The 16,310-nt window shown below is 40.2% G+C and overlaps 1 protein-coding gene across 3 annotated transcripts in view; it reads left to right on the forward strand.

The window, feature by feature from the left end:
- The window catches only part of LOC309400509 (T cell receptor alpha chain MC.7.G5-like), a 233,387-nt gene that overhangs the window by 109,403 nt on the left and 107,674 nt on the right, over positions 1-16,310 (forward strand). Inside the window, exon 1 of one of the 3 annotated variants that reach the window (XR_014176669.1) lies at positions 12,901-12,962. The exons of 1 other annotated variant lie outside the window; for it this stretch is intronic. The gene's annotated coding sequence lies outside the window, so the exon portion shown is untranslated. Of the gene's footprint in view, positions 1-12,900; positions 12,963-14,383; positions 14,440-16,310 lie in introns of those variants that run through there. One more of the 3 variants, XR_014176670.1, reaches the window with a different exon arrangement.

A 16,310-nucleotide genomic window follows, 5' to 3' on the forward strand; every position in this document is an offset into this window, starting at 1 on the left:
CTCAAGGTTGACTCAGCCTTCCATCCTTCCGAGGTGGGTAAAATGAGGAGCCCAGTTGTTGGGGGCAAATAGGCTGACTCTGTAAAACACTTAGAGAGGTCTGTAAAAGCACTGTAAATCAGTATATAAGTGCTACTGCTATTGTTAGTTCCTTAGCTTCAATGTTTATTGTTCACTCTTCTAATCCAACAAAGAGAAAGATTAGCAGTGTCAACGTTTTCAAAGCAACTGAGGGCAAGACAAGTAATAACAGAGGGAAACTCATCAATCTAGAATTCCAGATATCCAATCTAGAATTAAAGAAGACATTTCCTGGCAGTTGAATGACTTCAGACGTTGTGGGTGCTCCAACATTGGATGTTTTTTTAAGAGAGATCGGACACCATTCATCTGGAAATGGTGTAGGGTCTCCTGTTTGGTTAGGGAGTTGAACTAGAAGATCTCCAAGCTCCCTTCCAACTCTGTGATTCGGTATTGTAAGTATGGAATGAGGTCTTACATAAAAGCAAAAGAAAAGGAAGGAAGCTGCAGTTCAGTCTTCAAACAGTTGAGTGAGAACCATTGTAGCTTCCCCTCCCCCCTCAACACATGTGGGATGGGAAGGATGGGAAGTTTCCCCCCCCCTTCGTTTAACGAGGTGCGGATCGCAGCCCTTCCGAGAAGCATATCTCTTAATGAGCAATAAATAAAACCCAAGAACATGTTCTAATGAAAACAACTTTAATATGAAATAAAAATAAAACCCTATTATCTAATTCTTACATTCTGGCAAGAGCAATTGTCGCCCACCTCCTTCGGTAGGCAAACGAAGATCAGAAGGAAAGTACAGGAATGTGTGACGTATTAGGAAAACATGCGCAGTCAATCATTGTCAGATAAGAAAAACTGTTCTAGAGTATAACTCAGAATAGAAGCTCAATTGACAAACAAATTAATACAATAATACAATACAATAATACAATAGTAGAGTTGGAAGGGACATTGGAGGTCTTCTAGTCCAACCCCCTGCCTAGGCAGGAAACCCTATACCATTTCAGACAAATGGCTATCCAACATCTTATTAAAGACTTCCAGTGTTGGGGCATTCACAACTTCTGGAGGCAAGCTGTTCCACTGATTAATTGTTCTAACTGTCAGGAAGTTTCTCCTCAGTTCTAAGTTGCTTCTCTCCTGGATTAGTTTCCACCCATTGTTTCTTGTTCTACCCTCAGGTGCCTTGGAGAATAGTTTGATTCCCTCTTCTTTGTGGCAACCCCTGAGATATTGGAAGACTGCTATCATGTCTCCCCTAGTCCTTCTTTCTCTTAAGCTAAACATACCCAGTTCCTGCAACCGTTCTTCATATGTTTTAGTCTCCAGTCCCCTAATCATCTTTTTTGCTCTTCTCTGCACTCTTTCTAGAGTCTCCACACCTAGAGAGTTGTTGGAGATCCTCCCGCTCCGAATTTGACCGAGCACAGGCACGAGCCTATTTGAAGACGTACCTTGTGGCATTAAGAGCGGCCAAACGTCAACATTGCGCCGCTCTTATTGCGTCTGCAGATAACCGCCCTGCCGCCCTGTTTCGGGTGACCCGTTCCCTCTTGTTTGAGAGACCGCGGGAAGCCCCTCTACAGGGCAGAGCAGAGGAGTTTGGGAATTATCTACAGGACAAAGTCGCTCAAATCCGGATGGGATGGACCCCTTTCAGTGGTTCAGTAGAGACGCCTGTTGCGAGTCTTGAGGGACCGCTTTGGGAGGAGTTTGACTCGGTTGCCATCGAGGATTAGGACAGGTTGCGTGGACGTCTGCGACCCACCACATGTTTATTGGACCCGTGTCCCTCCTGGCTTGTACTGGCATCCTGGGAGGTTACGCGTGACTGGCTCCTGGGCCTGGTGAACGCCTCGTTGGGTGAGGGGTCTCTACCGGCCGCCTTGAAAGAGGCGGTGGTGAGGCCCCTGCTCAAGAAGCCTTCCCTGGACCCAACGGACCTAGTCAATTATCGTCCAGTCTCCAACCTTCCTTTTTTAGCGAAGGTTGTAGAGAGTGTGGTAGCACAGCAGTTCCCACGTCACCTGGAGGAAAATGATTATCTAGACCCGCGCCAGTCCGGCTTCCGACCCGGGCACAGCACGGAGACGGCCTTGGTCGCATTGGTCGATGATCTCTGGAGGGCCAGAGATAGGGGTTGTTCCTCTATCCTGGTCCTATTAGATCTCTCGGCGGCGTTCGATACCATCGACCATGGTATCCTGTTGCACCGGCTAGAGGGGCTGGGAGTCAGAGGCACCGTTTTACGGTGGTTTGGCTCCTACCTCTCTGGTCGGACGCAACGTGTGTTGACAGGGGAGCAGAGCTCGACCCGGAGGCCACTCACATGTGGAGTGCCACAGGGATCGGTGCTCTCGCCTCTCCTGTTCAACACATATATGAAACCGCTGGGCGAGATCATCCGTGGTTTTGGAGTGGGATATCATCTGTATGCTGATGATACTCAGCTATACATTTCCACTCCGAACCACCCCAATGAGGCCGTCGAAATGATGTCCCGGTGTCTGGAGGCCGTACGGGTCTGGATGGATGGCAACCGACTAAAACTCAACCCTTCCAAGACGGAGTGGCTGTGGCTTCCGGCCTCCCGGTTCAACCAGGTGTTTCCATCTCTGGCCATCGGGGGCGTCCAACTAGCCCCCATGGAACAGGTGCGCAATTTGGGCGTCCTCCTGGATACCCGGCTGTCCATGGATAACCATGTAACAGCCGTGGCAAGGGGGGCGTTCCATCAGGTTCGCCTGATGCGCCAATTGCGCCCCTTATTGGACCGGGATGCCCTACGCACAGTCACTCATGCGCTAGTGACGTCTCGCCTGGATTACTGCAATGCTCTCTACATGGGGCTTCCCTTGAGATGCACTCGGAGACTACAGTTGGTCCAGAACGCGGCCGCGCGGGTGATTATGGGGAGGACTAGATACTCCCCTGTAACACCTCTCCTGCGCGAGCTGCACTGGCTACCTGTGGTCTACCGAGTGCGTTTCAAGGTTTTGATTATGATCTTTAAAGCGCTCCATGGCACAGGGCCTAGTTATATGCAGGATCGCATCCTGCCCCACACATCCCTACGACCAATTCGCTCACACAGAGAGGGACTTCTCCGGGTGCCGTCCGCCAAACAGTGTCGGGGGGCGACACCCAGGAGCAGAGCCTTCTCTGTGATGGGCCCAGCCCTATGGAATGACCTCCCCCGTGACATCAGGATTACTTCCGATCTCCGCTCCTTCCGTGTACAGCTGAAGACCCACCTCTTTCAATTATCCGGCCTGGCTCAATCGCAATCGTAATTTTCCCATTCCTCCAAACTGCTTTTTAAATTGTTCTTAAATATTAATTTTATTGGGTTTTTACAATTGGGGTATTTTTAAAGTAGATTTTTAACTGTCTATAGATGTAATTTGTTTCCTCCTCCGTGTATGTATGTGTGTTGTGTATGTATGTACGTTGGGTGTTGTTATATATTTTCTATGTTATATGCTCCATTGTACGCCGCCCCGAGTCCTACTTGGAAAGGGAGCGGCTAATAAATCCAAATTTATTATTATTATTATTATTATTTTCTACATCGTGGTGACCAAAACTGTATTCCAAGTGTGGCCTTACCAAGGCATTATAAAGTGGCATTAACACTTCATGTGATCTTGATTCTATCCCTCTGTTGATGCAGCCTAGAACTGTGTTGGCTTTTTTGGCAGCTGCTGCACACTGCTGGCTCCTATTTAAATGGTTGTCCACTAGGACTCCAAGATCCCTTTCACAGTTACTACTATTGAGGAAGGTATCATCTATACTGTACCTGTGCATTTCGTTTTTGTTGCCTAAATGTAGAACCTTATTCTTTTCACCTTCTTAAAAATTTTCAGTGTTGGAGCATTCACAATTTCTGGAGTCAAGTTGACTCCCTCTTCTTTCTGGAAGCCCCTGAGATATTGGAAGACTGCTATCATGTCTCCCCTAGTCCTTCTTTCTATTAAACTAGACATGCCCAGTTCCTGCAACTGTTCTTCCTATGTTTTAGCCTCCAGTCCCCTAATGATCTTTCTTGCTCTTCTCTGCACTCTTTCTAGAGTCTCCACATCTTTTTTACATCGTGGCGACCAGAACTGAATGCAGTATTCCAAGTATGGCCTTACCAAGGCATTATAAAGTGGTATTAACACTTCACGTGATCTTGATTCTATCCCTCTGTTAGAATCAAGATCACGTGAAGTGTTAATACCACTTTATAACGTAGTGACATGGGATGTCACGGCAGCCAGAGTTTCTCTCCATTTACCCCAAGTATCGGAGAGCAAGTGTAGAGTCCGGGGCTCAGGAATCCAAGTCATTTTGGGTTAGTTTTGGGAGAGCTGGCTTGATGTCGGGGTTCCAACCAACGTCCTAATAAAATGAAGAGTCTCAAGCCACTTAGCGAGAAAAATCCAGTTGTTTATGAGGAGCACCAAGTCGGCAAGATCTAAGTGAAGCCAGTTCTTCTTCTTCTTTTTTTTTAAATAAAAATTTTATTGGTTTTTATACATATATGGGGAAAGGTAAGGGGATATACAAAACATTTTGGCAGCTCCCACACTAGTGATAGTAATCCATCCAAAACTCACAATTTTTACAATCTTAAAAACAAAATATAAAAGACAAGCAGAAAGCCAAGTCTTATTCTATATTGTCAACCATGTGTTCATTTGTTTTCCTTTGTCACTTTCTAGAATGTCACCAATTGCTATTATTTCAAATACTTTTATTTTTGTGATCTGAGCCTTTTCGATATTGCTCCTTCCTCCCTGTCCCCAGAGGAAGCCTCAGCCCCGCCACCCTCCTTCTTGTCTTGCACCTTACTGTCCCTTTCACTACCTTCGCTTTGTTCGTCCTCTGGGAGGGGAAAATATTTTTTTATAAAGGCTTCCGCCTCTTGCACTGTATTAATTCTAATCCTGTTTCTCTCCCAGAAGGTCAACATTCCCTCTGGCAACAACCATCTAAACTAAATTCCTTTGTTGTATAGTTTCTTTGATAAGGAGGAATACTTCCTCCTTCTCTCTCTTATCTTTTTTGGAATCTGCTTAAGGATGGTGATTTCTTCATCTTTATATTTCAATGGTCTCTCCCTTTGGGTGAAGCCAGTTCTGATGTCACCCAGTTCGCACCTTGCCTCTGACCCTGTTTCCCCTTCCCCCAGTCACATTCTCCAATAAAGCAATTTCACAAGTCCATCTGTGATGAAGTAAGTAAGAATCTGGAAATGTCTGCAAAGAATCTGGAAATTATGGGATGGAAAGGGCAGAGTGGATACGCACCTCTGAAGAAGAAACTAGAGCATTAAACGGAAGCATTTTACATGTGCATTTTATACACGGCCAAAATAATGCTGCGGATTTCTGAAACAGGTAGTTTAATCATTAAATTAAATCAGACTCCGAGGCAAAGGATTCCTCAAAGTTCCAATTTATTAAGAGAGCCATGTATGCACATTTGGGAAAACCCGAATCTGAATGCTTCCCATTTTCCCACCCAGTTGAAAGTTCAAGATCTTGCCTCCACACCCGCAAGTCCATCCCATGGTCCAATCTGGCAGCTCTACCCATCCAGTTCCGGCCAGGTGCAGAGACAAAGGATGACCTTGGTTTTCTAGAAATAATTTTGTTATGGCTACATATCACCCAACCCTGTATAATCCCCCTCCCGTTTTCCCACAATAGAAAATGCATAGTAGAATAATAGAAAGTGTGGCGGGCCTAAGGTCCAAAACAAAAATGACTGCAGGCCTGACATAATCCTTGATTTACAACCATTCATTTAGAGAGCAAAGTTACAACCTTGAAAAAAGTGACTTACGACCGATTTTCACAGCCGTGACCATCACAGCATCACCTGATCAAAAGTCAGATGCATTGCAAGTGACTCATATTTATGACAGTCGCAGTGTCTCGGGGTTATGCGATCCCCTTTTCTGACTTTCTGACGAGCAAAGTCAACGGAGAAGCCAGATTCGCTCAGCAACTTCATGTGGTGAGAAAGGTCGTAAAGCAGGGCAAAGCTCACTTAACAACTGCCTTGCTTACCAACAGGAATGTTGGGCTCAGTTATGGTTGTAAATCGAGTTCGTAGCCGTAACCCCCAACATTTTTAATCCTAAAATCTAGATATTTAGCTTTTTCAAAAGAACGCTATGCTTGCTGATAGAAACAGGAAAAGAATGCATGTTTTTGTCAAGGCAGAAAACACTGTGAGTGCTAATAGCATCAATAAAATCACCTTTGGAAGTGGAACTATGCTAGAAGTAATACCAAGTAAGTTTTAGCCTTGTGTTCTTGGGTTAAAGAGGAAGGAAGAGACCCTCTTGAATTGTGGTCAGTGCAACAGGGTTTTTTCCTTCCTCTTCCTGCCCGCAATTTATATCCATCATTTTGTGTGGGTGTGACAAAAATTCAACCCATCCTGCACATTTGCTGTCTCTGTTGAACTTACACTGATGAAAATCAATGAGTTTTTGTTAGGGGCTGTAACACTGTGAGTTACAATGACAAGGCGGCTTGGGGATCTGGCACCAGGCTGATTGTTACGCCAAGTAAGTTGGTCCACTAATATGAAACCTGAGTGTCCTTGTGTAGCGCTTTTGTCGGCTTCGGTGTTGTTCCTTTCCTCCGTGTGACTTTTGTTCTAAGCTGCTGTTTGGAATGTCCCTGGCCATTTGCAATCTCCCTTCTTCTAAAGTTTTATGGTGAATGTAGCTTTACAATGACTATGCTAATGATCTGTCTCTATTGTCCTATGTACACTGAGAGGTTATGCACCGGAGACAAATTCCTTGTGTATTGGCTTGGCCAATAACGAATTCTATTTTATTCTAATCTGTTCTGTTCTGTTCTGTTCTGTTCTGCTCCACTCCGCTTCCCTTCCCTTCCCTATCCTATCCTATCCTATCCTATCCTATCTTATCCTATCCTATCCTACTCTTCTCAACTCTACTCTACTCTACTCCACTCCACTCCACTCCATTCCATTCCATTTTCCTTCACTATTCTGTTCTGTTCTGTTCCGTTCCATTCCATTCCATTCTCCCTACTCTACTCTACTCTACTCTACTCTACTCTACTCTACTCTACTCTACTCTACTCTACTCTACTCTACTCTACTCTACTCCACTCCACTCCACTCCACTCCACTCCACTCCACTCCACTCCATTCCATTCCATTCTCCTTCACTATTCTATTCTGTTCTGTTCCGTTCCATTCTGTTCCATTCCATTCTCCTTCCCTATTCTACTCTACTCTACTCTACTCTACTCTACTCCACTCCACTCCACTCCACTCCACTCCACTCCACTCCATTCTCTTTCACTATTCTATTCTGTTCTGTTCCGTTCCATTCTGTTCCATTCCATTCTCCTTCCCTATTCTACTCTACTCTACTCTACTCTACTCTACTCTACTCTACTCTACTCTACTCTACTCCACTCCACTCCACTCCACTCCACTCCACTCCACTCCATTCTCTTTCACTATTCTATTCTGTTCTGTTCTGTTCTGTTCTGTTCCGTTCCGTTCCATTCCGCTCCGTTCCATTCCATTCCATTCCATTCCATTCTCCTTCCCTATTCTATTCTACTCTACTCTACTTCCTAGCTAAGAGAGACAATGCTGTCCGAAGACATTTCTGTGGTCATCTGGCCAGCAGGATTCTACTCTGAGAGGCATGGAATGCTTTTACCTTCCCACGCAACTGTAAATAGATAAATAGGCCCCACTTTGGTGGGAAGGTAAAAGCGTTTCATGCCTCTCAGAGTAGAGTCCTGCTGGCCAGATGACCACAGAAATGTCTTCGGACAGCATTGTCTCTCTTAGCTAGGAAATGGAGATGAGTACCATCCCTGAGAATCAGACAAAATTAGACAGAGAAAACCTTTTCCTAATGGATGTTTGAAGCTACTGGTAGTATCTGGTTCTACTGTAATTTTTGTAAAGGGCTGTATTGCTGTGAAAGATAACTACAGAAAAATCGTTTTCGGGTCTGGCACTCGGCTGGTTATAACTCCAAGTAAGTTAAACCATTTTTCCACCTTTTTCTCTTCTTTATTTTTTCTCTTCATAAGTGCTGAGATTGTACAAAACCATGTAATTTGTATATCGCTAAACAGATCGTTCTCTTTGGATTTTGCAATTAAAATTCCCTGTTAAAATTGGTCATCAAGGAAACACTGGCAGGAAAAATATATATAGAGAGAGAGCAACGTTAATGCAACATCGGGTTTTCAATTTTAATTATATAGAATGTGAAGGATGTGTGTTTGTGTTTTTAGTTTTATAGTTATAGTGGTCACTGAAGATGACATTTAATTTCACTATGTGATGTGCAATGACAATAAAGTAAACTAAACTAAAAGGAATGGGCTTTGAGAAAGCTGCACTAATGTAGGTACTTATTTCATCAGAAACTTTTAAAGCAGCAGCTTCTCAATGAGATGTTTAAATTTAAGAGAATGAAGGGAAAACAAACTAAAAAAAGATGACACATTTGTAGTAGCTAGAATTCTCTACCATTGAAAGCTTTTTGTGTCGCAATTCATTTCATAGTCTCCATAATGAAACTCAGCCGATCTCCTGATATAATAAAATCCATTATAGTCTGAGGCCCACTTGATAAATAGGTGCTTCCCACATGACATAATCTATAAACAAGGTCTCAGATAGATGATAGATGATATGATATATCTACCTATTATATATATAATAGGTAGATAGATACTGTCTATAGACAGATAGACAGACAGATGATACTGTAGATAGACAGAGAGACAGACAGATATGATATGATATAGAGATATAGATGATAGATAGATAGATAGATAGATAGATAGATAGATAGATAGATAGATAGATAGATAGATAGATAGATAGATGATAGATAGATAGATGATAGATAGATAGATAGATAGATAGATAGATAGATAGATAGATAGATAGATAGATAGATGATAGATAGATAGATGATAGATAGATAGATGATATTGTTGATAGACAGACAGGCAGGCAGGCAGGCAGGCAGGCAGGCAGACAGACACAGATAGACTGCCCATTTATCATAGATTCATAGAATTGTAGAGCTGGGAAAAAGGCTTCAAAGATCCATCTAACTCTCATAAAACTTGGATTATGTTAATCTCTGAAAATACAACTGCTACATTTTAAATCAAGTAAGTCGAAGAACTTGCATTAAACTGGTAGATATTAAATCAAAGCTGAGATCCATTATAGTCCCTCTGCATGAATACCAACTATCATCGCTCTCTTAATTGCACCAAGAAGAATCCTTCTTGGTCAAAAAAAAAATTTCAGGTGAAGCATGCTACAGTCGACCAGTGTTGCTTGAATCTTTAATATTAATTTTTCTTTACATTAATAAATTGTGTCGAAGGACAATGGCCTTCATCATATTCTACTGATGCCTGATCAATATTCCTAATTAAATTTGGTAAACTGACCCCTTGGTCATTTCTCTTGAGTTGGATCTTATTCCAGAAAGCAAGGAAGAGATCTGCAAGCAGTTCAAAAGACCTACCAATGTAGATGTATTGGCACAATAGGGGTTTACTTAAAATTAGAACAATTGTTAGCACTTTTGGCTTTTTGTTTGTTGTTGTTTTTCTTTTCTTTCCTTCCCTCTTTTCTTGTTTCCTTGTTTCCTTCCTTGCTCCCTTCCTCATTTTCTCCTTTCTCTCTGTTTCCCCTTTATTTCTCATTCTTTTGTTCTTTCTCTCTTTCTTTTCTTCTCTTTGTTCTTTCTCTCTTTCTCTTTTTTTTTCTTTCTTTCTCTCCTTCCTCTTTTTTTCTTTCTTTCCTTTCTTCCCTCCCACTCAATTTCTTTCTTCGTTTTTGTTTTTGTTTTCTTTACTTCCTTCTTTTCTTCTTTCCTTCCTTCCTTCCTACCTTCCTTCTTCATTTCCTACTTTCTCTCTATTTCCTCTTTATTTCTCTTATTCTTTTTTCTCTTTCTCTCTGTCTTTCTTTTCCTCTCTTTGTTCTTTCTTTCCCTCTCTCTCTTTCTTTCCTTTTCTTTCTTTCTCTCTCTTTCCTCTTTCTTTCTGTCTTTCTTTCTTTCCTTCCTCGCTTCCCTCCCTCCTTCCCACTTTCTTTCTTTCCTCTTTCTTTTTTTCTTTCCTTCCTTCCTTTCTTTTATCCCAGTTCCAGTTTGAAAGAAAGAAATTTTGAAAGAAATTTAAATTGTAATAAATCTATAGGAGCTTTTTCTGAACAAATTGGATGGCCCAGTAAGCTGGAAATCCTCTAAAGTCCGGGATAGAAATGGGAGAGAGTGGGTTCACACCTCTGAAAAAGAAACTAGAGCCCTAATGATGGTATTCAATAGGTATGGATGTCCAAATGAAGTTTCTGATCTCCAAGAAGTGAGTCCTGCGCATTTCAATAGTAAAGTTTTGAGATTTAGTTATGCTGGCTGATAGAAATAGGAAGTCATGTTTTTGTCAAGGCAAAAAGCACTGTGTATAACAATTTGAATAATGTCATCTTTGGAAGTGGGACTAGGCTGGTTGTCCTGCCAAGTAAGTTTTATCTTTTCATTCTACACAGGAAGGTTTCTTAAAGTAATAATTGCTGCAGAGAAAATATCATTTTTTCTGTTTCTTTACATTCTTTCCCCCCCTTCCTCCCTTTTTTATATCTATCTATCTATCTATCTATCTATCTATCTATCTATCTATCTATCTATCTATCTATCTATCATCTATCTATCTATCTATCTATCTATCTATCTATCTATCTATCTATCTACCTACCTACCTACCTACCTACCTACCTACCTACCTACCTACCTACCTACCTACCTACCTATCTATCTATCTATCTATCTATCTATCTATCTATCTATCTATCTTTTTTCTTTCTTTCTTTGATACGTACAGATGTTCAAATTAAGCTTCCAGAGTCTAAGAATTGAGTCTTTAGTCTTAAAGTCTAGAGATTTAGCTTTTCTAAAAGAAGCAATGCTGGCTGATAGAAGTAGGAAGTCATGTTTTTGTCAAGGCAGAAAGCACTGTGTCTAACACTGGAAATGATAAGATTTTCTTTGGAAGTGGGACTAGGCTGGTCATCAAGCCAAGTAAGTTACCCTGGACCATTGTGGTCAGCACAAGGGGGTCTCTTCCTTGCTCATCCCATCCCCCACATTTTAGGCATCCTCAGTGAGTCTTCCTCCCTCCCTCCCTCCCTCCCCCCTTTTTCTTTCTTCTTTCTTTCTTTCTTTCTTTCTTTCTTTCTTTCTTTCTTTCTTTCTTTCTTTCTTTCTTTCTTATCCATCTAGTTCTGGTCATTTAGCCTATTGTTACTAGTCTATTAGACCTGGATAGTTTCCATAAGTGTCTTCACAACTATTAGAATTTGCATTGTAGGAGACAGTGACAGCTCTTTTAATGATGCTGTGATTCAGTATATTTATAGGATGGAGGAGTTGTAGTCCTTACAGAGTGGGGGAATCCCTTCTTTCTTTTATCTTCCTTCTTTCCTTCCTTTTTTAAAAAAAATAGTTTTTATTAAGCATTTTAACCTTTAAAAACAGAAACAACAACAACAAACACCAGAAAAAACAAGACACATAACTATATTTGTAGTTTTACAGCCTTCTGTATTGGCTCACATATTTAGCTTTTATAATTCTCTATACTACATTGCTTTCCTAACGGTTTTAATATCTGTAATTGTGTAAAGCAGTTGTACTCACAGTTGTAACGATAATAATTTGTTCTTATCACCATTATTTTTACATTATGGTCAATACTTTAAGTTTTATAGTAATTAGTAACTTTGGTTAATTTGTATTTAATACTGGTTTGGAAAAAGCAAAAAAAAAAAAGAATTCTATATCTACTGTATATCTACAGAAGAAGGTCCCTTCCTTGCTCATCCCACCCCAAATTTATATACATCCTCAGTGATTACCAAAACTAACATCTTCCTTCCTTCCTTCCTTCTTTCCCTCCTTTTTTCCTTCCTTCCTTCCTTCCTTCCTTCCTTCCTTCCTTCTTTCTTTCTTTCTTTCTTTCTTTCTTTCTTTCTTTCTCTTTTCTTTCTTTCTTCTCATTTATTTCTAACATATATTCCCTCATTCTTTTGTAGCTAGTCTTTTTCCACTGGGTAGCTTCCATAACCACTTCAATAACTTTGAACGAGTCATTAGCCATCTCAAGAAGAAAAAAATATGTTTAATTACAAGGTCTTTTTTCTAAACAGACCAGTCGGATGGATGGCCCTGTAAGTAAGAGTCTTTGAAATGTCTGAATGGACATGAATTGATGGAAAGGCCAGAGTAGATTCACGCCTCCGAAGAAGATATTAGACCACGAAGAAAGATATTTTATACCTACAGCTGTCAAATGTTCCTTCAGATTTCCAGTGGGGACAGTGTTTGGCATTTTAATCCTAAAGTCTAGAGGTTTAGTTTTTCAAAGGGAAATTCTACCTGCTGCTACAAATAGGAAGGCATGTTTTTGTTAAGGCAGAAAGCACTGTGCATCATCTGGATTCGAAAAGGTGTTCTTTGGAAGTGGCACCAGGCTGGTTGTCATGCCAAGTAGGTTTCTGTCCATTATTTCCACCGTAGTGGTCAGTGCCAGAGGGTTGGCTCCTATTATCTCTTGTGGTTCAGTTCTACAGTTATCCTACAGGTCTCCTGGTGTAGCCTCTGGGCCAGGCCCACCTAAAGTAGAAAGGCCTTCATGGGGTTAAGGTCAATGGAGGCTCTAGATTTGGAAACAAAGCTGTCAACCCATTTGCTCATCAGGCTGGTATACTAAGGAGTGAACCGTGTGGAGATAACTGGACGCAGAGATATTGCAAAGGGTTGAACCAATGTGTTTAATATGGAGGAGGAAGCAGCAAACTCACTTTTGGTGCTGGGACGAAACTGCAGGTTCTACCAAGTGAGTGGTATTATGGGGATACATTTTTAAAGTAATTCAAGCTTTCTCTCTCTCTCTCAATCTCTCTCTCTCTCTCTCTCTCTCTCTCTCTCCTTCTTTCTCTTTTTTGTCTCTCTGTTTTCTTTCTTTCTCTTTCCTTCTCTCTCTTTCTCTTCCTTTTTCTTTTTTCTGTCATCTTTCTTTCCCTTTTTTGGTTCTTTCTTTCTTTCTTTCTTTCTTTCTTTCTTTCTTTCTTTCTTTCTTTCTCTTTCTTTCTTTCCTTCCTTTCTTTCTTTATCTCTGTCAGTTTATTTTGGTTCCTTTCTTCTTTCCTTTTTATCTTTTTCTTTCTTTCTCTTTCATCTTCGTTTTTTTCTTTTTTCTCTTTTATTTCATCCTTTCTTTCTCTTCCTTTTTCTTGTTTCCTGACATCTTTCTTTGCTTCTTTCTTTTTTTCTCTTTCATCTTCCTTTTTTCTTTTTTCTCTTTTATTTCATCCTTTCTTTCTCTTTCTTTTTTCCTGACATCTTTCTTTACTTCTTTATTTCATTATTTCATCCTTTTTTTGTTATCTCTCTTTCTTTTGTTTCTTTCCGTCCTTCTTTCCTTTCTATATTTCTTTCTTTCCTTTCCTTTTCTCTCTCCTTTTTTCATCTTTCTTTTTCTTTTCTCTCTCTTTTTGTCTCTCTCTTCCTCTTTGTCTCCTCCGGATTTCCAAATGAAGTTTCTGATCTCCAAGAAGTGAGTCCTGCACATTTCAGTCCTAAAGTTTAGAGATTTAGTTATGCTGGCTGATAGAAATAGGAAGTCATGTTTTTGTCAAGGCAGAAAGCACTGTGTATAACAATTTCAATGTCATCTTTGGAAGTGGGACTAGGCTGGTTGTCCTGCCAAGTAAGTTTTATCTTTTCACTCTACACAGGAAGGTTTCTTAAAGTAATAATTGTTGCAGAGAAAATATCCTTATTTCTTTTTCTTTCCATTCTTTCCCCCTTCCCTTCCTCCCCTTTTTTATCTATCTATCTATCTATCTATCTATCTATCTATCTATCTATCTATCTATCTATCTATCTATCTATCATCTATCTATCTATCTATCTATCTATCATCTATCTATCTCTATCTATCTATCTATCATCTATCTATCTATCTATCTATCTATCTATCTATCTATCTATCTATCTATCTATCTCTATCTATCCTCTATCTATCTATCTATCTATCTATCTATCTATCTATCTATCTATCTATCATCAATCTATCTATCATCTATCTTTTTCTTTCTTTCTTTGATACGTACAGATGTTCAAATTAAGCTTCCAGAGTCTAAGAATTGAGTCTTTAGTCTTAAAATTTGAGATTTAGCTTTTCTAAAAGAAGCTATGCTGGCTGATAGAAGTTGGAAGCCATGTTTTTGCTAAGGCAGAAAGCACTGTGTCTAACACTGGAAATGATAAGATTTTCTTTGGAAGTGGGACTAGGCTGGTCATCAAGCCAAGTAAGTTACCCTGGACCATTGTGGTCAGCACAAGGGGGTCTCTTCCTTGCTCATCCCATCCCCCCCATTTTTAGGCATCCTCGGTGAGTCTTCCTCCCTCCCTCCCTCCCCCCTTTCTTCTTTCTTTATTTTTGTTCTTGATTTGTTTTTTTTCTTTCTTTCTTTCTTTCTTTCTTTCTTTCTTTCTTTCTTTCTTTCTTTCTTATCCATCTAGTTCTGGTCATTTAGCCTTCCTTCCTCCCTCCCTCCCTCCCTTCTTCTTTCTTCTTTCTTTATTTTTGTTCTTTCTTCTTTCTTTCTTTCTTTCTTTCCTTCTTTCTTTCTTATCCATCTAGTTCTGGTCATTTAGCCTATTGTTACTAGTCTATTAGACCTGGATAGTTTCCATAAGTGTCTTCACAACTATTAGAATTTGCATTGTAGGAGACAGTGACAGCTCTTTTAATGATGCTATGATTCAGTATATTTATAGGATGGAGGAGTTGTAGTCCTTACAGAGTGGGGGAATGATTCTTTCTTTTTTCTTCCTTCTTTCCTTCCTTTTTTAAAAAAAATAGTTTTTATTAAGCATTTTTACCTTTAAAAACAGAAACAACAACAACAAACACCAAAAAAAACAACACACATATATTTGTAGTTTTACAGCCTTCTATATTGGCTTACATATTTAGCTTTTATAATTCTCTGTGCTACATTGCCTGCTATTGGTTTTAATATCTGTAATTGTGTAAAGCAGTTGTACTCACAGTTGTAACGATAATAATTTGTTCTTATCACCATTATTTTTATATTATGGTCAATACTTTAAGTTTTATAGTAATTAGTAACTTTGGTTAATTTGTATTCAATACTAGTTTGGAAAAAGCAAAAAAAAAAAAAAAATTCTATATCTATTGTATATCTACAGAAGAAGGTCCCTTCCTTGCTCATCCCACCCCAAATTTATATACGTCCTCAGTGATTATCAAAGCTAACATCTTCCTTCCTTCTTTCCTTCCTTCCTTCCTTCCTTCCTTCCTTCCTTCCTTCCTTCTTTCTTTCTTTCTCTTTTCTTTCTTTCTTCTCATTTATTTCTAACATATATTCCCTCATTCTGTTGGAACTAGTCTTTTTCCACTGGGTAGCTTCCATAACCACTTCAATAACTTTGAACGAGTCATTAGCCATCACAAGAAGAAAAAAATATGTTTAATTACAAGGTATTTTTTCTAAACAGACCAGTCGGATGGATGGCCCTGTAAGTAAGAGTCTTTGAAATGTCTGAATGGACATGAATTGATGGAAAGGCCAGAGTAGATTCACGCCTCCGAAGAAGATATTAGACCACGAAGAAAGATATTTTATACCTACGGCTGTCAAATGTTCCTTCAGATTTCCAGTAGGGACAGTGTTTGGCATTTTAATCCTAAAGTCTAGAGGTTTAGTTTTTCAAAGGGAAATTCTAGCTGCTGCTACAAATAGGAAGCCATGTTTTTGTTAAGGCAAAAAGCACAGTGGATCATCTGGATTCAAAAAGGTGTTCTTTGGAAGTGGGACCAGGCTGGTTGTCATGCCAAGTATGTTTCTGTCCATTATTTCTACCGTAGTGGTCAGTGCCAGAGGGTTGGCTCCTATTATCTGTTATGGTTCAGTTCTACAGTTATCCTACAGGTCTCCTGGTGTAGCCTCTGGGCCAAGCCCACCTAAAGTAGAAAGGCCTTCATATGGTTCAGGTCAATGGCGGCTCTAGATTTGGAAACAAACCTGTCAACCCATTTGCTCATCAGGCTGGTAAACTAAGTAGTGAACCGTGTGGAGATAACTGGAGGTAGAGATATTGCAAAGGGTTGAACCAATGTGTTTAATATGGAGGAGGAAGCAGCAAACTCACT

The sequence above is a fragment of the Natrix helvetica genome (assembly GCF_964273705.1).
Source record: "Natrix helvetica genome assembly, chromosome: W".
Taxonomy (NCBI): Eukaryota; Metazoa; Chordata; class Lepidosauria; order Squamata; family Natricidae; genus Natrix; species Natrix helvetica.